Source organism: Etheostoma cragini, chromosome 15, assembly GCF_013103735.1.
Source record: "Etheostoma cragini isolate CJK2018 chromosome 15, CSU_Ecrag_1.0, whole genome shotgun sequence".
Taxonomy (NCBI): Eukaryota; Metazoa; Chordata; class Actinopteri; order Perciformes; family Percidae; genus Etheostoma; species Etheostoma cragini.
The window spans coordinates 5,103,165-5,127,155 of record NC_048421.1 but is presented as its reverse complement, the minus strand read 5'-3'; the positions used below and the strand labels follow the sequence as shown (position 1 = coordinate 5,127,155).

Below are 23,991 nucleotides of genomic sequence, written 5' to 3'. Positions count from 1 at the left end.
ATATTTTTCTTTCTAGTAAGAAAATGTTGCTGAAAATTTACGAAAGGTTAATGTATCAGTCCCCTAAGCTAAGCAATTGACACCAGAATTTTATTTTGTGTCCAAAACACTGACTAAGCAGACTGATCTCATGAAATGGTGTATGTACGACACGCCAGTTTGTTATTAAGACGCATACTTACTTTTTAGCGTGTTTATCAATGCCATTTAGCCTCCATTAACTTACATTACCTTTTGATAGCGTGTAAATTTACGCCGTTGCGAGTAGTATGAAAAGGCAAAAATCTGCGTAGAGAGGTTGGTCGGGGTGGTGGATGGTAATAACACGGGACTTTCACCCAGGAGACCGGGGATCGTGTTGTGTGTCACGTTTCCTAAACTCAAACTCTTTTTTGTTGTTGTACTAAAGCCAACCATGTTCTTCTTTTCATAAATCCCAACTGGTTCTTCTACTCCTTAACCCAACCATGTGTCATGTGTCCTATCATCCACCGTTGCTTTCTTCTCGTGATAACATGCCAAGTGACATTTTTGTTCACGTCCGCTATATACAGCGTAGACATGCACGTGGATAGCTCAAAATGTCTACTTATACCACGCCACTTGGCTTAAGAAAGTTGGCCTGTATGTTTATGCAAAGTCATGACGTCATTATGGACTAGGATCTTAACTGTTGCTCAATAGTTGTCTCAGTTATCTTTCAAATTAGACTGTATGACTGCATAAGAGAACTCACTCTGGCTATAAAAATAATAGGTGTGTGTGTGTAAGAGAGAAAGATTGAGGAAGACAGCGAAAGGGAAGAGGAAGAGAGCATTTCTTAACTAGTGCTGACTTCTGCAAGCCTTTTTCTATTAGGATCTGATTAGGGAAGGAAGCACAGACTGCAGGTGCTGTGATCAAGATGAGAGAGAGTTGGAGTGGGGGGGAGACTGTAAATTGAGAGAGAAGGAGATGAAAGGAAAAAGGTCCGCTCAGTTTCCAGGTTTAGAACAGGAAATATTTCCCACAGGGTCTCAGCAATGCCAGGCTTTTGCCCTTCAGCATCACGCAGTCCAGGTACTGTCAAGTACTGGGCGATAAATCAGAATTATTGTTAATGTACTTTCAATGGAATTCTAACATGATGAATTCTAACAGGATGTAATGTACAAATACCACGTAAAGTATCATTAAAAACTAAAAGCTTTTAGATTTACAAATGCGAAAATGCATTTAAAATGTCATGCAAAAGATTATTTAATTGATCATCAATTTGAGCATCAAATGAATATATGTACATTGATATATATATATTTCTTTTACACAAGCAGTTTTTCAAGATCAAGTTTACATTGTTTATTTTACTCTCACAAAAAAAATATCTTGGTTCAGTTGCTGATTTCTACCCCCACTGCAATATCCTGTGATATGCTAAATATTGTAGTTTCAAACGTTGAATAAAACAGGGATCAGAATGGGAAGTTCAACAACAGGTTTAAGCACGGTCAGTTGCATTGAGCAGAGCTGAATAGAGAGAATTGTTGGTGTATAAGACTATCACTTCTTTCACAAATACTGATCTTACCTATGCAATGTAGATATTTTTGAAACAAGGCAAGTATACATGCACGCACACATTTTGCATGATGTATACACGTAAAAACAGGCAGAAATTAACCAATCCTCACTGATTTATGCACAGATGCACTCAAGCAAGACAACATCTGACATTTGAGGCCTTCTTCCAAACTGTTGTTTCCTGAGGTGATTTGTGGTTGTTTTATAGAGCCGTGGTAGCAGATTGCTGTGATGTGGGGCTCATTCATCACTGTCAAGATACACACTCACACAAAGAGTAGACAACAGACAAACATAACCACACTTACTCAGACAAACATACACAAGACAGAATGCAGTTTTAATTCATCTTGAACAATTTCCAGTTTCTCTTCTTCTTTCATCACAGGGAGGTCAGGGCCAGATGTTGACCCAATAAAGCTAGTTGGGTTAGTAATTTCAAGATAAAGGGCACTTAAACTGTGAAGCTCTTTGCCAACACAAGGCTTTGAAAAGGTTTTAGTTGAATGAAGGGAACTCTTTATACTTATATCACAAATGACAGCAGAGTGTAAATTTCCCCATTAGGGATCAAGAAAGAGTATACATTGTCATTGTAAATTAAATGAACCACTTTGCCTTGACTAATAACAGCAGTGCTGGCCACCATTATGGCTCAGCCAGCTCAATGTTGGTTTGTCATTTCAGCAGCAAGAGCCGTGTGGAGAATGTCAATCAAACCCTGGTGAGAGCCGTGTGGACGAAATCTCGGCCCACACTTTTTTTTCAGTATTTTTGAGTAGAACCCCCTTCAAAAATGTTCTGTTTGTGAGACAGCCACTGTTTTATCAAATGTTTCAACACGGAGGGAAGCATTGTATGACTTTGTACTTATTTAAGAAAGGGCGTTGGGTTTATGAAATTGGCAGGATGACATGGGATCTGTCTTATGATGTCACCCACAGAAAACCGACCAATGGTGCCCAGTTAGGTTTGAATCATGAGGGGAGAGCCATTCTCTGATTCTAAGTAATGCTGTGAGATATATACGCTGTGAGAGCAACCACCTGTTTTAGCATATGGTAGCGCCACAGCCATGTTAGCTCACAATGTGTGGACATACATTCTTGTTTCCTGTTTGTTTGTGCTCCGCACCCAGACAGAGATGGAGATTAAGAGGACTGGCATCCTCATGCATTTAGTTCAGTCAAATCAGGAATTGAAGAATAGCACACTTATTATGAAGTAAGACTTGTGCTACCCCATAACTCATTCTGAGAAATACATGAGTGTCATTAAATAAACTCGAAATGTGCACTTGGACCTGATTGGATTATGTGATTTGGAGTGTGTGTGTGTGTGTGTGTGTGTGTGTTAAGTAGATAATAGAAGCCCAGACACAGTCTGACTGACTCTGCCCCTGCTCTGATCCTCCCATCACATAATCTCTATTGACTGCACAACATCATCACGCGCACTTGTGCATACAAGTGTGTGTAGTGTACGCATGTGTGTGTATATATGCATGTTTGCTTTGTTTACTTCCTCCCAATGTCTGCAGGCAGAGCCAAACAACACTTCCTGTCTCACTTGCATACGTGCGTGCGCACACACACACGGTCATCGGCACTGATTTGGTGTGACAGGGTTGTAATTTTTAGCTGTGCTGACTCTCTGGGCTTCTCTCCCTTTTCCTCTTCCCCCCTCCTACCCCTTTGGCTTATGATCACAGAGTGGTGTACATCAACCGCTGCCTCCAGCAGTGTCTGTTTGTGTGTGTGCATATGTGTGTGTGTGCGTGTTTGTGTGTGTGTGTGTGTGTGTGTGCTTGTATTTGCCATTTTACCATGCAGTTTCTCCCAGTGTTAGGTCACAGAGTCAAACTAAGGATAAGACTCCTTCACTAATACATTGCAAAATCTCTTCATGCACAGACACACAGACCTGAACATTGCCCCAGTGTGCTGCAGAGATTTGAATGTGAGTACAGCACAGTTAAATATCTCGTTACACAGCTGCACTCTCTAGATGTGCTTGACAGACATTTACTACCATTTTATTTTCATTTTGATTAAGATTTGCATCCAATTTTCTTGTGTATCTACTGCTAAAAGATGCATGAGTTGCATACAAAACCAATCTAAAATACACTAAAGACTTGGTTATTACATGGTTCCTTTAGCATTGGTATGGTGTGCCAAGTCTTCAAAATGAATGTTCATAGTTCATGTTATACACCTAAAATCTGATTATGATTTAACTTTGCTTGTGGGGAAACAACCTAGTTCCTGTTCTTCACTGAATCTCAGGATTATGCAATCAATGTTGTACACATGATCTTTGTCTTCACTCTTTGTTTACTATTCTTTTCATGGTATGATATATCATCAACTAATCCAGTTTAGGACTGAATAAAATGCATATTAAATATGGGTAATAATTATGGCGTGCTCACGGAGCGGACAGGGAAAGCGGCCAGCCAATAGGAGAGCTCATGGATAATGTCACCGTTATGTTAATAAACTGCAAACAGCCTTTTTTAATTAGAGCATGTGAAGCCCTGAAAATATCCCCTTTTAAACATCAGAGAAATTATCATAGGGCACAGGGCATTGGAGGTACAATGTGGTATCTTTGTGAAAAGATGTTGTCTTTCGTGAAAAGCCTTGTTCTTCTAATAGGGTATGAAATTGTTTTATTCAGATGGAAAGTGTGCCCTAAAAAAAGACATCTCAAAGAGGTTTATTCTTGATTTTAATGTTCTCTTAATAATACATGTAGCCCAGGGGCTCGGTGAGGAGACATGGTTTTGAGAATTTGTGGAGTTTTTGTGTATTCTTTGCACGCTATAGATTATTAAATCATAGTATTTATGTGCCCCAGGTTAATCTTAAACTTGGGATTTTAAAGGTCCATCAGATGTTTTGGTCCAGTTGCCTGTGTGATATAGCAGTAGGAATGTAGGTACGTGTGCAACATAAGTGGTATGGTATGGTTTTTTCATGTTGATAAAGTGAGGTTACAAAGGGACTGCAGAGAATTAATAACTTGCACTCAAAATAAAATACTTTAGATTTTTTTTTAAATACTGAACCTGAGGAAAATGTTTGTATTTAATGATCAGCTTACAATTAGCAGTGTTCATTTGCTCATACTTGAGCTCAGAGCAGGAACAAGAGAAAGTGCTGCAACAGGTAATGTTACTGATGTTTCTCGTTAAAATCCTGACACCTCAGGCCTTGTAGATGAAATGTGTTTCTCTGCATGTGTGTGTGTGTGTGTACATACTTCATCTCTGTGTCACTAAATAATGACTCTGTCTGAGCTGCGTACCCTCTGGGCTCTCCTGTCTGCCCACAAATCCACTCGCACACACACTTACGCGCACACACACATGCACGCACGCATGCACACACGCACACCCAAACAGAAACAGAAACATAAACACAAACAGAAACACACACACACACACCACTCTGTCTGGCTGATTCTTAAATGTCAGATGACTTCACTCTTGGAAACAATGTTTATTGAGCCCAGTTTCTGTCTCTTTCTTTTTGTGGTAAGTTGCTAAAAGAATCTAAATGAATCAGTCAGTTAAAACCTATTTTAATATATTGTGTGTTTGAATGATGACTCTGCAGTCTGCAGCTTTACAGTACATTGTAGTTTTCACTTCTTACAATCATGCATACCTATTATCTTCTGCAGCAGTGCCCTTCATCCCAGTTACACACATTCACACTCGAGAGATGACGGTGAATCCCGTTACCTAAAGTGCTATTCAGTAGGCACCTTCCTAATTCACCTTCCACTCCTACAGTCCCCCAGCTGCTGCGAGATAACATTCTGGCCACTAGATTGCTTTCTTTATAGAGCCTCTTAGCTGCTGCTGTACCTCATGCTTCGCAGAGTCAGATAATAACTGTTGATACATTTCATATTAAAGCTGCACTGAGACACTTCTTGGTGCAGTTATCACACTCACTTATGATTTATACAGAAGGACAAGGAAGGGACAAGAGAGGAAAAAGATCTCATGCTCAAAAACATAAAAACTTGACTATTTCAATGCTGCAAGATAATTTTGTATCTTTAAAGCTGGTTGGAGTCATGGTTTCTGCTACATTCTAAATGATCTGTGAATGTGATAGTAGCAACAAGAAGTTGGTGGAGTTTTGGTGTGTCATGGGTAATTGCAGCACTCCTGAACACACCTCAGGAAACATAAAGTCGAGAAATTAGATTATGTTCATCAACACAATGCCAACATTTAAAATTATCGAATTATCCAGCATCTATGATTTTAGAATTCTAAATATGTTATGAAACGCTAGAAGAGACCGTCAATTTTGGGGAGGTTTGGTCTGTCTTTTACTTAACCATTTCCTTGCACCAACACACCCCTTCCTGTGTGTGTGAGACACACACACACGTAAACTTTTGAAAAAGGGTAACTAATCATTACTTACTCTTTCAAAAACAGTAGCTAATCATTACCTACCCTTTTTTGTGTCACTTATTGTAAAGTGTTACCGTTACACATTGTATTTTCAGTTTAAAAAATCGTTTCCATTTATTGTTGTTTAACATCTTGTGTGTGGAACATCTTTTGTGAGAAAACTTTTGCATTGTGCAGTTTATCTAGACAAGATATTGCCTGTGTGGCCACAGCCAATCATTTTGCAAATCAACACATTAACATGGTAGCACTTTAAAACCTGTCTGTGCATATGTGTGTGTGTGTGTGTGTTTGTGTGTGTGTGTGTGTGTTTGTGGGTGTGGGTGTGTGTGTGTGTGTGTGTGTGTGTGTGTGTGTGTGCGTGAATCAGACAGAGAGAGAGTTAGTGTGTGTGTGTCAAGTGTGATGTGTGTGTGTGTGTGTTTGTGAGAGAGAGAGAGAGAGAGAGAGAGAGAGAGAGAGAGAGAGAGAGTGTGAGAGAGAGTGAGTTAGTGTGTGTGGTGGGGGGGCAGTGTTAAATGTCATTCTTCTGTCTGTGCCGCCTCGGGTCATTACAACATCACACCGGAGGAGAAGACTGGAGTAAAACTGACAAATGTCCCCCCCACACACAAACACACACACACGTACAATGGAAATCTGGTCTGGGCTAACCAGCTGGAAAAGTGACCCTCTGGTTAATGGAGTGGCCAAGGGAAATAGAGTGAGAGATGAGTGAGCGAAAGTTACAGAGGCAGAGAGTCTGTGTGTGTGTGTGTGTGTGTGTGCGCTTGTGCAAGTGCATGTGTGTGTGTGTGTGTGGAGTGTGTATGTGTTTGAGAGAGGGAAGGGTGGAGGGGAAAAAGAAAACAAGGGAAAGTGACAAAGAAAGTGACAGAAAAAAATGTGACGTTAAAGGGTTGTTACTGTACTTGGGTTGTGGTTTTGTAGATTTGACTAGTCATTTCTGTCATCTTAAAGGGACAGGAAAAACTATAGTTCAGATGCTAGGATATTTTTACAACAAGTTAAAAGGTTTTCCAGATCATCTAAACCACTTTGGTTTGGAGGCAAGTGAAAGTGAGCACACTTGAAATGTCGGTAATAATCCCTTATTGCATACAATATTTTTATACATGCAATATGTTAAGTATGACAGGTCTAAATTCAACCTAGAAGTTGGTAATCAAGTTAGCCAAATCATTTTAAAGTTTAAAATCTGCACTGTCAGACATATTTAGTCATTGCAATCCCAGACGTCAGAAATGTAGTAATGGTCGAGGAAAAGATTCAATTTATAATAAACAGTAATTTATCAGTCTACCGCTCACCTGCTGTTTATGCATGAAACACTGTTTAACAACCAATTAATCGCCATCTTAGTCAGTTTAATTAATTCTGTGTGTGACCAGCAGAAAGAGAGAGGAAGGGAAAGAAGAGGAATCTGTTAGACTTCATTTCTTACAGCAGTTACAGCGAGACTATCGCCCAACAATCGAGCAGAAAATCATGTCATCTTATCTTATCAGACAGACAGAAAGAGAGAGAGAGAGAGAGAGAGAGAAAGAAAGCGGGGAGGATGGAGGGAGCAAGATACTTTAAGATTAGAAAAAAAAGACAGTACGGAGATGACTGTCATGGGGTTTGTCTTTCTCTCCAATTAGATAAAATTGGATCGCCTATCACACTACTAAGGAATCCACACACACGTATACATACTATGCATGGTTTACTGTATTAATTAAGTGCTGACACCTCAGCAGTAACATGTTAAAATAAACTGTTAATTCCATTATGAGTGCTGACGAGAATCCTTTTTTCTTACAATCCTTTTTTTCCAAATTGTAACTCATCATTCTACCAACTTGTCCACAAGCTTGTGCTTACCGCTACAGTGTTAGTAAGTAGCACAATATAAAGGAATCTCTGGGTTATACACTGTACATACACTCTGTGTAACTTTGTATGTGTGTAAGGTAGAAAGGAAAGTCACTGGTGCAACAGGAGCGAGAATAACAGAGAGCAAAGTAAAGAAGGGAAAGGTGAAACGTTTGTCTTGGCAGCCTGCCGTCAGCTCAATTCCCCTTGGACACGGAAAACGCACACACTTTCTCAGGTCACTGTGGCTCAGGTAAAGCAACAGCCACAAACTCACTACTCTCGGGTGACACCCACACACACCGACACACAAATACAACAAAATAGCATTTGAGCAGCAAAGGTGAACAGAGCAGTGGAGTATAATTTGTAAAACTGAAGATAGAAAACTAATGGTTCTGTCTTTCTTCTTAAACCTGAAGTGTAAATCATATTCCTCGGACAGAATCCCAGTGGAGCAGTCCCAGGTGTTTTCCTCTGCACCCAAGGTCAGACTTTTCAAGTTGTTTTTTTCCATGTGGAAGATGCTATCAACAGCAGGGGAGAACAACAGTATCAATATGGGTATCCCGAGGGCAGTTGAGCTCCTGTGGAGCTGCGAGTGCAAAACGTCCTGTCAAAGTCATTTTTAGACAAATGAAAATTCCCATCAAAATCAACCTTCGCTTTTAATAAAACACATCATTCTCTGCAAAACCATTGAGTATCTCAAGTCATTCTGGCACAACATTCCACACAGCATGTCATTATTCTGACTCTTTGAATCAAAGTGGAAAGAAAATCAGTCATTTCCTTGACACAGTTGCACACATTCTGAACTTGGCGCTGCTAAGGACAAACTGTTTTCTTTTGTTGTCCATGTAATCTGCAATAAAATACAATGCCGCAATCACATTCATGCCCCTGTTGAAGCACTAGTTTGACATTTTGGGAAAAAGTTCTTCCTGATTTTTGGAGATGGCCCCACTGCATTGATACATCTGTGAGTTGAATAAAAATTAAACTATAGCCAGCAGCTGCTTAGCCCATGTTTTTCTTTAAGTCATAAAGACATATGGTGGGCGGCTGTGGCTCAGGAAGAGGTAGAGTGGTCATCTACCAGTCAAAAGGTGGGAGGGTCGGGCGCCCGGATTGCTCAGTTTGTTGAGCGGGTGCCCGTACATAGAGGTTTACTCCTCAACGCAGCGGCACTTTGCTGCAAGTCATTACTTCTCTCTCTCTCCCCTCTTAAGATGTCGTGTCAAAAATAAAGGCTGAAAATGCCCCAAAACAATCTTTTAAAAAAATCAATTAAAGGTTGTTGGGGTCGATCCCTTGAGTACCTGCAGTCTACCTGTCAAAGTGTCCTTGGGCAAGATACTAAATCCCAAATTGCTCCCGTCTCCCTGAACAATCAGTGTGAGAATGTATGATGGCTGCACCTTGTTTGAAAGCCTTGGCCAGCAGTGTGTGAATGAAGTGAATGGTGCCTGTAGTGTAGAGCACTTAAAGAAGCCGCTAGGACTAAAAAAGCACTACATAAATGCAGTCTATTTACAGATTAGAAGCAGGGCATGTACTATCGAGCCAAAGACTTTGACTTTGGGTGTGTTTCTGTCATGCTCGGATGATCCAATACACAGACTATTTGGTTTGAATTTATTTATTTTGTGTATTTTGACTGGCCCAAGCTACAATAGAGGAAACAAATCCATGCATTTTATTTCAAGTACTAGGAACCAAATGTCCCAAAACGCGTGTGGTCTACTTTACTCAAACAGCAAACAGTCAGTGATCCACAGGGGACGTTTTTTTTAGTTGTCCCAAGAGATGCATTTTATGCAGTTTTCTTCTGAAATGTTGCCACCTGGGGATTGTGTGCAGCTGCTAGGATCAAAATCCATTTGTCTAAGTCTAGCTTTTGCAACACCATTGTGTAGAGTGCATAGCCTTATAAATAAAGCAGCTTATTGCTTCAGTTTTGCATTCAACCAGGAGGAGTAAGGAAGTCTGCAAACATAAAAATACTGTTTTTGACATCTAGGTTTGCCAGGCATTTACAAAACCTTGCCCCTTGCACACACTCACTTTCTACTAAACAACCTGTATGGCTTGGTACGTTCAATCACATGCCTGATTGACAGCCACTGGCTAATGTTTAAACATTATTTTTTAAATGGCCCAATGGAAGATCATCCCCAAGCCCTGCAGGGCACTGATTGGTGAATTTAATGCATGAGATGCAGGGTTTCGGCTCGCCTCACCACATCTCAAATTGAAGGAGCGCAATGGATTTATCATAAACAGCTGAGAGAAAGAGAGTTATACTACTGAGATACAGAGATAATGTGAAAAGATAGAGATGGATTAACATGCTTGGCAGTATAAAAAAGAGACAAAGAGACAGGAGTAGAGCTTGAAGCAAACAAAAAGACAACCAAAAACGTTCATGTAGAGAGGTATATTTTCTCTGTGGGAAACTGGAGGGGGTCATGTTTGATTTCATGTTTAGTGTGTTTTAAACTTTTTCTCCATCACCTCCAAATTCTGCTTTTAATTTCTTTGCGTCCTTCCTTGTCCGTACCTTTTTCCGACTCTCTGTCAAACACACAACGTGTGATGGAACAAAGGACAGAGACAGAAATACGGCACAGAGAAAAGAAAAGTCAGGGCGAATGGAGAGGAGGAAACCAGGAACGAGGGAGGGCTATAGAGCCGGTGTCAAGTCTTTTTTTGGGACAGGACAGTGAGTATAAATAGGCGGTCACTGTGAACGCAGCTTGTACTATGCACCCGCCTACATACTATTATCAAACACACACACACACACACACACACACACACACACACACACACACACAAGTTATAGGTATAAGGCACTGTACATGATGTGACCTAGTTGGTAGAAACTAGGCTATACAGAATAGAGAGAATACACATACACACACACACACACATAAAAGTAGTCTGTCCGTGACCTGACAAAATGCAGTTTGTGGTTTCTTCCCATCACGTGGAATATCTACATCTAACAGGTTAAGCAGAAGAAGGGTTACTTGCAATATCTGCAGCCTAAAGGTTTGAAAAACTAACCCTGATGATGTTACCCTGATGCCATTAGGGTAATTGCTGCTTGAGGGTTACAAATCTTACCCTTTTGTTACAACCTGCAGGTGAGGGGTTTAAAAGAAGTGAGTTTTCAGGAGGAAGAGGGACCCAAATGAACTATACTATCCAGTTGCATTGACTGATCACCTTATGACGTTAGGGCATATGTGCTAGTGAACAATTGCCTATTCCGTCCGTCCAGGGACTCCGACGGTGTCTCAGTCTCACTGCATGCACTGTTTTAGTCCGGTGCAAAACAGGCAGCGGCGCCACTAGTTTGTTGCTCGTTGGCATGTTGTGATGAAAAGTGAGCCAACAAAAAAACAACAACAACCTAATTACTTCTTGTGGCCTGCATAATCACAACGAGTACAAACCGCAGGGGTGTCTGGAACGCTGCACAAGGTCCCCAGCTAGTCGCTGATGTTCTCGGTCTGCTGTGGCTGGAATCAAATGACGAAAGCTGAGTTTTTGGACTGGAAATCCCAAACAATGAACTGAAAGATGGTAAATCAGCTTAAAATAGTAACCACTAGCTACACAGTAACTTGACCCACTGGTTATTTGAAAAATTATTAATTGGTTCAGCTTTAACTTTTTTTTTGTTTAATTTTAATGTAAAAGGTATGCGTTGAGTGCCTGTGGAAAAAGCTAAACGCTTCCCCTCCTCCTGCAGTCTTCACCTTTCTCTGGCCCTTGCCTCTGTCTACCTGGCCGTCAGGTTGCCCCCCCCAGTCCCGTCTCATCGGATGGCCTGCTGTTTATATGTCAGTCTAGCTGTGCATTTGGCCGATGAACTGTATGTCTCTCAGACTGCCAAGTTGTCGGTCTAGATTGCAGTGTTTTTACTGATTCTCTCTTCTGAAAAACTCTCTCCCTTTCTCTTTCTCTCTCTCTCTCTCTCTCACTCTCTCAACACACACACACACATTCATACTAGCTCTTTTATTTTGTATCAATCAGTCTGGTTGGACAGCCGACCTTGAAGAAGCCCTTTGATTTTGACCATGCCAGTATTTCTGCTCCGCTGGGGACTTAAATTCAGAGGGCTTTTTTTGTGGCCCCCGTCTGATGCACTGTATCACTCTTTCTTCACTCACTGCAGTGCTTCCCTCCTCCTCCTCAAATACAAACTGCCATCTACTGCTTAAAATGCAGTACTGCATCCCTGCTCCCTCTAACCCCTCCACGCCTCAAACCAGTAAACAGTTCACGTTCAAAATAAATAAATAAGAGTGCAGTCTATTAAAATGCTTGATGCTTGTTGCGTTTCATTCTGCTTCATGCAGCTGTATTCCCATTGATAACGAAGCCTGGACGGAAACCTGCTGGACCATTTAGTTGACGCTTCCATTCAAAACAGATTACAATGCCAGAAAAGGAATGTACAGGGAAATCGAACACACCTTGTTATCTATTCACACTAGTGGAAGTACTAAGTATTGATTTGATTTTTGTCTGTGCAAGACTTGGTTTTAGAACTCACTAAAAAGAGAAATTTATTGTAAAAATCTTGAAATCAAACCAAAAGTTGCCACATAAAAAAAAATGTCTGGTCTTTCATGGTGTAACGTATAAAATGTTTACAAGTCATGTTACCATGCAATAAGCGGGAGAAGGAAATTAGCAACACACACAGTTGCATAAATAAGATTTGCAGATGAAGTCACAGAGCCAGTGTCTACAGAGAACAGTTGCAGTTGATGGCCACTAGAAAGTGCATGACCTATGGGAGCAAATGGATGTCCCTCTGTCATTTTCTGACACAGTAGGGACAAAACCTCTATAAACCCTCATGAATAGTGATAATTATTATGATACAATATTGATATCTCTGCACAGATAGGTAAGAGTGGCTCAGCAGCACAACAGCATCCATCCAGGAAACTGGTAGGGGAGCAGTGTCTTGCTCAAGGACACTTCAGGATAGCAGATGTTTGCTCTCATGGGACTGACTTGAACCAAAAACCCATCGGATGAAAACATTCTACCCTGCTGCCTGATGAAGAGGAGTGGATTGCTGCCTGAAGCAAAAGAGGAAAGATACAGCTGTTCCGTTTGAGATTCAGTTGACTTCAAAGGTTCAAGAGTGCAATATTCTGCCAAACTAACTCTTCTTTCAGACACGTCTACCCTTTTTCTAATTCATGAGCCCGCTGGTGGATGAGTGCAATTGAAAGTGCTGCCATTAGCCCTGTCAGAACAGGATAACTTTACCGGAGGGGATAATGTCAGAACAGGTAATGTCATTTTTGTGGAAGTAGTTTGCTGAATTTTGGCACAGAATCATGTGAAATGATATGCAGGCTTGTATAAGCGGTATGATTTTGGGACAAATAAGCAGTCAAATTGAGTACACTTTTCATGCAAATAGCCTGCAATCTGGAATCCAGTGTTTTTCTTGCATAGTGGAATTTTTGGTGCCCCCAAAAGAGATTTTAGCCAGGCCCAAAGGAAAATCACCAGCACCAGAATGACAAGAATAGGGAATAAAGTTAGCAATTCAAATCCTCTCTAAATGTGCTTAAGAGCACTTTTTCAAACAACTGTTTTTAGAAGCAGAATATAAACTTCAACATAAGAGGTGATCTCAGTTTTATCTCCAGTCAGGCTGTACCGGATTCTGCCCAAATACTACATTTATGTGGACAGTCAGATCCAAATTCATGTCACTCTAGAACGTTCTGTGAAATATTATCGTTATTTTTTTCAACCATTTTTGTTAATTGGGGTTTTATTTACGTAAACACACATTTTTGTTTATCAAATTGTCAGAAATAACAGGTAAATGCATAGATTTCTGACAAAAAAAGGTAGTATAGACTCACTGCCTTTACTGTACGCGGACCGATAATGCTTACTGCCATGTGTAGTCCCCCCCCCCCCAAAGCCCACTCTGAGCCAGGGAAAACCCTGGTATCAAACACATAGCCAAGACTTTTAGCTTGACTCTATGTTTACATGCGGCGGGTGAAAAGGGTTCTGCAAAGATACATCAGTGTATCCTCAATTTTAGCTCCACAGAGGAGCCTCCTCAATACTCGATCCTCACTCCTTGATGTGCATTTTAGATGTTGTGACGTCCCAACATGGGACGCGGAGAAACAAGCCAGAGTCAAGGAGGTACAAATTTAAGAATTTCTTAAAGAATTCCTATTACAGGAATAAGCCTAGTGTACAGAGCAACAGAGGTGATTGTAGCTGCATTTGTTTCTCATGGTGGGTGTTTGCATGTGGCCGGCTCTGGGACAGCAGAAATGACTGTTGAGCCTTCCGCAGATGTTGTGAGCCTAATTAAATGAAACATCTGTGATGGAAGGATAACCCCAGTGCCAAAGAGCAGGCTACATTACAACAACACTTACCATCTCACCCATGTAACATGGAGATTAGATTAGGAAGGGGATAAATATTGTGCTGCCTGCCAGAATACTCGCATTGGACTTTAGCATGAAGATTGGAACATTGAATCCTATGATGGGGTAAATAGATTCATGCAGATCATTTACTGTGTTCAAAGAGCTGATAGAAATGTTTTGGATTTCCATTAGCGATTTCATCCTGGAGTGCTGACCCCATCCCAGCAGGGATACTTGTCATGAATCAACTGAGTTACATGAATTGAATGGGAAAGACTTTAGCAAATTAAAATAGTTAGCAGTTCATATCAGAAATAAAAATTGTACTGTAAATGTTTATAAATTGTAAAATGTCAAACAGGTGAAAGAAAACACATTCTCTGCAATATCTGGAATTTCAGATATATATACAGTACATCATCCATGAAATGTGAGTAAAGCTTCTGTAACCAACTCAAATGTGTATATACAAAATTGTGGATATATAAAAACTATTCATGATTTCTGTGTTACTATTACTACAGACAAAATGCCTTTTCACATCTATTTTTGTCTTCAGCAAAGGCAAACCTAAAACTGAGTTTTGTAAAGGGCATCGTGGATGAAACACACCGTACTTGATGGCACAGTACAGTGATGTCATAGTACACTTAAGCAGCAGAGGAAACATCCACATTAATCAAATTTGGGAAGTAAAATATAAGAGTTCCCTCTTTTATTCTGCTTTCTCTCTATTCCTTTTACATTTTAAACCCCGCTTACATACATGATTATTTTGAAAAACTGAGACATTTCCCTTTGTTTGTGCCCTTTCTTTACAGGCAAATGGAGAATTTGCTTCTGAAAATTAGTCTTTCTACAAACTCCGGCCAGAGGGCAGATTTTGGAAATCTTCGTTTATACATAACTTATATAACCTTATAAATTTAGGTTCAGGCAGCCAAGAAAGTGAGAAAGAGAAGAAAGAAGAAGGGATTTGTTGCTGTTGTTGTTATTTCTGATGTTCATCTTATTCATCTTACGTATGATTGTATGTATGGCTATGTCCTCTTTTTATATGAGCTACCCAGGGATGGAAAAAGGATTTCATCGTATTGTATTTACATAACGAATGCGCTGTATACCCGTCCAAAGAATGCTTCTAAAACCCAAATAATACTAGAATATCCCAAGTCCCAATCGAATGCTGTACTCGGTAAATGTTTACATGACCTGTATGAAAAAAGGAATATTTTCGTATTAGGAACAACAGCGTGCATGTAAAAGGTACTCAGTGAAACACTGTAGATGATGAATCTGATGACATGAATTACAGTAAGAATGTATTTAAGGATAAAAACAGGCAATTATAACAGGGATTAAAGAAGTGCAAACACAGCCTGTCAGTTGTACTTTGAGGGAATGATGTTTTACTTTAAACAACACTTTCTCTTCTCAGACAAGACACTGAAAGGCCTTTTAGGCAAAGACAGCAAAGGCCTCATTACCTCTGGTCGGCTGGACTTTAGCGTGTCTGGTGGTAGTCTGCCTCAGGATCTGCCTGTGCTGTGACGTGACATACAGGCCAAGAGCACAGTAGACATACAGAAGGAGGGCAGAGAGAGACTATACAAAAGGATTGGACCCCAGAGGAGAAACAGGTGTTAAAATGTCGGCATGATGTAAAAACTTGCGCTAACTCTCTGTCAATCTCTCTCACTTTTTGATATACATAGTATAAGTAACACACATTCACACACTGTCCCAAATATTTTTCTGCTTTACAGAACAAACACGTTACACACACATCATGTCTCTGCTCACTGAGACAACTCACTGGTGCAGAAGCTGTGCTGACTGTGTGTGTGTGTGTGTGTGTGTGTGTGTGTGTGTGTGTGTCTTTCCATCTGACAGAACTAGACAACAAGAATGTTTCCCATCTTCCTTGCTGCAGTGAAACACTCCAGCACACACTAAAAAGGCTGAAGAAGCACATAAAATAATAAGGAGCCATAATGGCCTTACCAGCGATGTGAAATGCTTGATCAACTTCACTGCAGAGGCGGTGGGCCTGTTTGTACCTTGAACTGATGGTGATGCCAAAAACACCCTGCTCTTCTTGGCTCTGGAGAAACAGTACAGCAAGCGAGAAAGGTTTTGATGTTAAACTGTTCGTGAGAGAGAAGAGTTAAGAGCAAACAATCTAAAATGCAGCTGATTAATGTGTCTACCTTTGTCAGGTTGAAATATGAATTAACAATTATGGATCCGGTTCCCATGCACTGCTGTAAGGATCAATGCTGAAGACACTGTAGAACAGTGATTCCCAACCAAGCATGCACTCACCAGCTGTCAGGAGTAGTGTGTCAAGATTGTACCTAAACTGATTTGAAAAGACAGAAATTACGATTTCATTATATACTGTATAATTTTATGAAAATATAATATCAGTAAAAATTGAGTCGGCTGTAGCACCTGCACATTACATTTGTGATAGAGAGTGTAAAAACTAGCCAGCAAGTGAGCAGAGAAGTAAAATAAGAATAAGCTATATGTATTGGCATCACAGCTATTATGAGGTTATCCCACTCTCTTTTAAAACATATCAGTTTTGGTATAGCTGTCAGTGTGTCATTATGAAAGCCATTACGCTTTCTTATTGAAGGAATGCCCAGATCAATGAAATTCCGCATCACGTTTCACTGCTAGTTTTCACCCAAGCAAATACTTAAATAGAACACACATAAACACAAGAGCGCAAAACTAAAGTTAAGGTGGTGTCACACACGGTCAACGCAAAATGTTCAAAAAATTGTTAACTTATCAAAAATCCAAGCTTGGTATGACTAAATATTTTTATTTTGTTGTATGTTGCTTAGATATGGCAAATTAAACTAAAAGAGGAGAGAAAAAATAGGGTGAAAGGAAATGAGGAAAAATTGAGCAAGGGGTTAGAAAGGAAACCAAATGGGATCAAGGGGATTAATGAAGAAAACAATGAAGGAAGTACCAAGACAGGGTGGAGCTATAATCTTTTATTTTTGTATTAACTTTACTACTACTACTACTACTACTACAACTACTACTATACTACTGTCCTACTGCACTGTCACCATTATTAGTTGACACTAACAAACTGAGCACCTGATGATTGTGTGAAGTTATGAAATGTATCAAATAGAAAACAGCAAAAAGCTGAATTTGCCACTAAGCTACATATTAGCCAGCTAAGGTAATGGAACTGCTTGCACACACTCCTTAAATCTATGCCACTTCATTCAATACTTTTGCTTTTCATGAAAGGTGGCATATGATTGTTATATTGATGCCTATTGTCATGTTATCACTGGGGCTACAAATGTGATTTCTAGTACATACCTCAATGTTGGTATTACCAAAATATTGTAGGCTTGACAGTTGGGGGGTTTAACAAAATTTTCACAATTAGATTTTAGATGAATTATCATTAATACATTTTATATAATGACAAACTGGGTAAATGCAAATAATAAAACAGTCAAAACTATCTGGTAAGTGGAGAATAAGTAGGCTACATAAATTTACTGTAATGCAGCCTTTAAAACCAGAAAAAAGACAACCCTTATGCACACTTATTTGACAAAAAGATGTAGGCCTCAGGTCCTTTTGATTCTTCATAGTAAAGATTTTTTGATTATCTGTGCACACGTAATGATCTCTATTATAGATCACCAAAAACATTTAAAGCACTAAATTAATGATAAAATACCAATAACATCAAACTTGAAATATTGGTAAAAAGGAGGTCTTTCCACTGGTCGGTAAAGAGTTTGCTGTTGGCTCAGTCAGCTTTTATCACGACTGACTTTAATCTCATTGCTCGTCTGTCTGTCTCAAACCATCCAGTGTCAACACTGTGTCACACTCTGAGGCTGAGGGAAACAGACAGAGACAGACAGAGACAGACAGAAACGAGTACGACAATTTAGAGGAGAGGAGGATTTTAAATTTAAGCTGAAATGATGAAAGTCAACAGCACAAGTAAGTGTTTTTTCTTCACATACAAGTACACATGTCACATCAGAGTTCACCATCCCCACAAAGACAAAGACGATAGACAATTTGAGCCAGCTAGTTTTTGATCACATTATGGCCACTTTAACAATGGAAAAAAAAGTGTGTGAGCTGCAGATATTGATGTGGCTCAGCCACATCACCTGTATCTTTTAGCAATTCCTAAGCAGCAATCTTTCTTTTTTCCTACACTCCTCTCAGTCTGCTCCATCATGTACTCCATCCAGTTCCATCTCTTTGCACCTTTGTTTAGGCTATTAGAGAGTTTTGCTGAAGTGCAATTTCCCCTAAGAAAGGATTTGACTCAAGTCTTGTTCTGCTTATTCCCAGAGGTCAGACTTAGTGGGTAAAGAGAGAGAGATAGATACTGTAGAGTGCTTGTTTGTGTGGTAAAATTGTGCCCTCATTTTAGAATTGCATCCTCAAAGTGCTGACTAAAGAAAGGAAAGAGTGAAGAGGTGCAGAAGGAGCAAGAGGACAGAGAACAACTTTGCTTAGTGCTCAGAGAAGCAAGGGTCGGTCAAGTATGATCACCTCCTCCGCCCTGCCCTCGTTATTACTTCCTCTCTCTGGCTTGCTGCGTCTGTCAGACACTTTTAACCCTGCTGGACTAATAAGTGTGGGAGTTGACGTCAGCCTGAGGTTTAAGTATAGCTGACCGTGTTCAAGCTAATCAGGTTGGAAACTCTCACCAACAAGGCCACCACTACAGCAGAAACAAGTAATTACAGATGGGAATACAAAATATTCAAATGTACACAATATGAGGCAACACACACACACACACACACACACACAGAGAAAAAAAAGAGCCGGTCCATGCAAAACATAAGAGTTATTACCGGAAACCCTTATTCAAACAAGGAGGGGAATGGTGGGATGAATAGAGAGAAAGAGGGAGAGAGAGATTTTGTGAATGTAATAACGCTCTTAATGGCGAGGAGAATATTAACATGGTGTGGAGGCAGTCTCAAGGGCATATGCAAATTCAATCCAAAATGCAACTGTAGGTGGCAAGATGTGTTTTGTGGGCATGTGTTTATGAGTAAAGAGGCAAGCTCCCTTAGCGACTGAGTTAAGCATGATGCACATTACTCTGCATGCTCAGCCAGGGGCTAGTGCATCACCTTAAGAACTTTGTAGGCTTCTTCATTTTACAGTCTGTTGACTTTTCATAACAAGTCAATTAAATAATAATACAAGAAAGCATCAAGGCCATTGTTAATGTGGAGCTCGAAAGGTGTGAAAAAACGTTACTTGGGCAAAGACAGATAAAATGTAGATCTCTTAAACTATGTTTGGGACTCACAATAATTCACTTAGCATTTTTTTAGTGAACGGTAAGAGAGGTATGTGGACTGTGTGTCTTTTTCTAGCTATTTGGAGTTGATTTCCCTATCCGCTTGATAAACAGTCAAATGGAAGGTACCTAGGTTTGCAATGCAGCCCGCAGCTCACTTCAGCACAAGCTCCTGCTCCTAATTTCCTAATGTGCAAAATGTTTTCATGGCTTCATTCCCGGAACAAGAAGCTGACTTTCTCATTTAGATTCTTGTCTGAGAAATGATTAATTAAGACCCCTGGTGTACATTATGAAACACATCTGAGCAGTATTCAGATAATACATTTACCTTCAACTCTGACAACCTGGAGTCTATCAATGTTCATTCTTATTTCCCCATGACATACCAGAACTTGAACCCAGCCTTAATCAAAAGTTGCTTTACTTGCCAAAAAGAGTAACTGATAATTAAACAAATATATGAAAATGTGCAGTTTGTCAAATAATTTAGTTTGAAATCAAGAAAAATAAAATATTTTATGCAAATGTGTTTTAGAAAAAGCGTCTCTTTATGTGTGTGTTGGGGGGAGGTTATGTGTGCTTCAGTAGAAGATAATGGGACACTTCCCCCCCATCTATTTTCCATCAAGGAGAAGAAAAGCCACAGAACAGTTTTTGATTGGAGGATTAAACTTTTATCAACTTTGCATGGGAGCCTCATCACAGCCTCTTGATGATCAATAAATATTGATGGAGGAATCAATCATTTATTAAAGTCTTGAGAAGTGACAGACAACACAAAACCTCTTAAAGTTTAAAAGAAATGCCAGCATGTGCTGTTTTCCTTTTTCCAATGAGAGGAAATGGCGTTGAGCCTGCAGTTTAAAGATATTTCCAAATTTTGGCAAAAAGAAAAGGGAAGGGATGTTTCATCAAAGGAAACAAAAATACACCAAATTAAAAAACAATCTTCTCATTTCAAATGCCCCAACTCATTTTATATCATAATCTGTATTTTTTGTTTTACACAAAGACAAACATTGATTTTTTATTTATTTGAAATGCTGATTAGAGGTTACTAGGACACTGTGTGTGTAGAGGTGACTACTCAAAATGATGGTGGCTGCTCTACAAAGCCAAAAACTTGAAACTGACCTGTAACACATTTGACTAGTGACACAAAACACCTGCTATTGGTTTTGTTTTGTTACACATGATAAGCAAATCCTAAAGTATTTATAAATGTGCATTATATATTTTTTGTTTTAACAAGACATGCCAGACAAGTAGCATTCAAAACACCACACCAAAGATTAACGTTAACACAAAAAGATTAACAAACAAAAAGTATCCCTAAAATCAATCCTTGAGGGACCCCACAAGGTATAGTCTTCAGTGTTTTGAGAAATTTTCATTAATTGAGACAAAGAACTCTCTTTCAAAAAAATAGGAGAAAACCCAATTTAAAACCCTTTTTAAAGCAGTTCTAGACAGACCAATATGTTCCCTCCGTCTATACACTAATGTGGTAATCAACCAAGTGAAATCAGTGCTCACATCAAGTAGCACACATAACAGAGATGGATTGATAACCAAGTTTGCACACAAACATTAAAGCTTGCATGGTAGGATCACAAATTGGCTGGTATACTGTGTATGTGCTCTAGTTTGAGGGCAACAACATGCTCAAAGTTAAAGGATAGACCACATCAGACTGCTATCAGTATTGTCACTACTGTGGCTCTATCATTAAAGATAAATTATAATCTAATCCGTAGAGGATTGACATCATAGACTCCAGAGCCTTGTTTCATGTGTTGTTGATGCAGTGTGGGGCATTAGATTACATCTGTGGTAACACATTTATCATCCTGGGGCTGTCTGGAGTATGTCACTGTCATTACAACCCAAAGCATGCTGCAACTGCAGGCATTCGACAGATTTGTGTAAGTGTGTTTGTGTGGGAGAGAGAGAGACTGAGGAAGAAGAATGGGTCCTCCCAAGGCGCTCTCACCTACAATGCCTTTGAATCAAAGTGATGACACATAACAGTCCCTCCAGAATTTTGAGATGTTGTGATTGCAACATCGCGACAAATTTCACACAAATTCAGCCTTTGGTGCAACTCGCAATTTTAACCAAAAAATGCAACTTTTTCAATAAACAGAGTTTCCCACGACTTAAACCAATCCCAGGTCCCACGTACCAGACATAGTATCAGTATGTGATTCTGAGAGCCAAGGACCAAGCGGGAGTGAAAATAGGGTTGACGTCACTCGTACGTCAACAAATTAATTTCCTTGCTGTGACTCAAACATCTAACATTTACCGACAAAACGTAGAGCGAAAGACCTGCAACCTGTATACATTTTCACATCAATGCACACTGTAACGTTTTTTCACAGCGGCTGCTGTTTCAATTCTTTGGTCTATTTGCAGTGGGTGGAGTTGCTGAGTTTCCCCCGAGAAGAGGGAAGTTAGAGACAGAAGTCTTGGGCCAGCAGAGTGAGATAAGATAAACTTGCAGCTGTGACTGTGTGAAAGGAGCATATTATTCCTCATTCAACTTTGGTGAACTATGTCAAACCAAACAACTTGCCTGATACAACCAGCTATGTTTCCTAAAGTCGCATTCACCTTTTCCTAAAACCACCCATCCAATTCTTCCCGCGTGTCAGAGAACCGTAAGCCCCCCACAACCTTTTCCTTAATTTAAGCGGATGTATTTTTTCACAGAATTTTTCCTAGGGCCCATCACGGAACTTTTGGCGATCCGTGTTTATTTCAGGGAAGTCTTCCGTGGGCCCATTACACAATTTTTTGCAATTCCGTGAAACTGCCACAGATTTTGAGTTGAGGACCCGTGTTCATTTCACAGATTTCTGTGAGATCAGGATAGAGTGTGCGTGTGTGTCTCTCTATCCATTTTCTGCATGTCTTTCTCTGCCTGAGGTTGAATAGAGGGAATTACAATTTGGTTTGAAAATGAAATCAGTTTACTGTAGCGGTCGACACTTGAGCTTATTCTGCATAATGGTCTGGAAATAGTTCATTATCAGTGAATTCAGCAGAGGCAGATAGCCTGGCAGGTCTACTCAATAAGCACTCGGTTCACAGTATAGTGACACATCTTGCAAAATGGGGAGTTAATGAAACCACTCATACAGACAGAGGAGGAGTGATTCATACATTGTTGATAGATGTAATTGTTGGGAAGAGTTCAATTGCTGCTTCTAAAATATGAGATTTCGACAAAGGCCTTCAATATCGGCGGGCGTATTACACTTGTCATGAAATTTACACCCACCCTTTCCCCTTTGACTGCCTTTCTGTCTGTCTTTGCATCTTTGTCTGCATATCTGCCTTCTTTCCTCCTCTGTCTTCTTTAAAATCTGCTTTCTCTCTCTTGTTCCCCAAATCTGGCATTATCCCATTAGATCAAATGTAAATTACTCGGGAAACTGTTAATTAAGTAGCTAGTAAGGTTGCAAAAAACATCCATAAAGCACCGACTGAGTGTCCTGCCATTTTATAATTAGCCCTCAGTAGGCAATTCATTCATAGGATGAGTGTTGTCCGTAAAAGAAAGCTAGATAGACGAACAGAACATAGACCATGGCAATCAAAAGGTACAGACAGAGGAACATAAAGCTCTGTCTGTCTCCCTGATATTGTCTCACCCTATTCACCCCTGTCTCTCTTGGTCGTCATGATGATTAATGGAAACCTTAAGTCCACACACACACACACAAACCAACAGGGCAGACAAAGGTGACCTGAACACGGACTTGGCCATGTGTCTTGTCAGATAAACAGAGAGGCTTAGTTGTCAATCGAGCATTGACAGCAGCCACACTGAGGGGTCAGTGTCACGGTTATAGATTATACAGGAGCTCTTTGGACAGCGACTCCGTGGTCGGACCACAGTGTTTTGTACTTCGGCCTGTAAACCGTGACACAGATGGCAGCAAGGTCTAAGGTGAAATCTCCAAACCATCAACTTTTGCGCCTGACATTGAAATATTGAAATCAGCTATTGAACTTTAAAAGGTTTTCACTTGAAACCAACAATATGCACTCATAAACATGTATCATCATTACAAAGAGACATTGGAATCGTTAAAGAAAAAAGAAAAGATGAATTAGTATATAAATTAATATATTCTTATAGTATTTCTGTAAGGAGCTTGTACATTTTCACCAATGGCTTTTTTGGACATTTTGCTACAATGACTGGTGCCCAGTATTACTCTACAATTATTAATGTTATGTTAATAGTATTTAAAATGGATCACCTGACAACAAGCAGTAACACTTTTCAATAAGGTCAACAAGAAAGTTACTGAGGAACGAATGAGCAATAAATGAGTAAT

At 39.9% G+C, this 23,991-nt stretch overlaps 2 long non-coding RNA genes across 2 annotated transcripts; both read left to right on the top strand.

Moving 5' to 3' along the window:
- The first annotated feature begins 508 nt into the window (after window positions 1–508).
- LOC117958604 lies at window positions 509–12,812 on the top strand. Its single transcript, XR_004659761.1, has 3 exons — window positions 509–647; window positions 6,743–6,749; window positions 12,799–12,812. It is a non-coding gene; the product is annotated as an uncharacterized LOC117958604 (long non-coding RNA).
- A 6,037-nt stretch (window positions 12,813–18,849) lies between these two features.
- LOC117958582 lies at window positions 18,850–22,513 on the top strand. The gene is made up of 3 exons (XR_004659757.1): window positions 18,850–18,860; window positions 21,506–21,508; window positions 22,412–22,513. It is a non-coding gene; the product is annotated as an uncharacterized LOC117958582 (long non-coding RNA).
- Window positions 22,514–23,991: the final 1,478 nt, after the last annotated feature.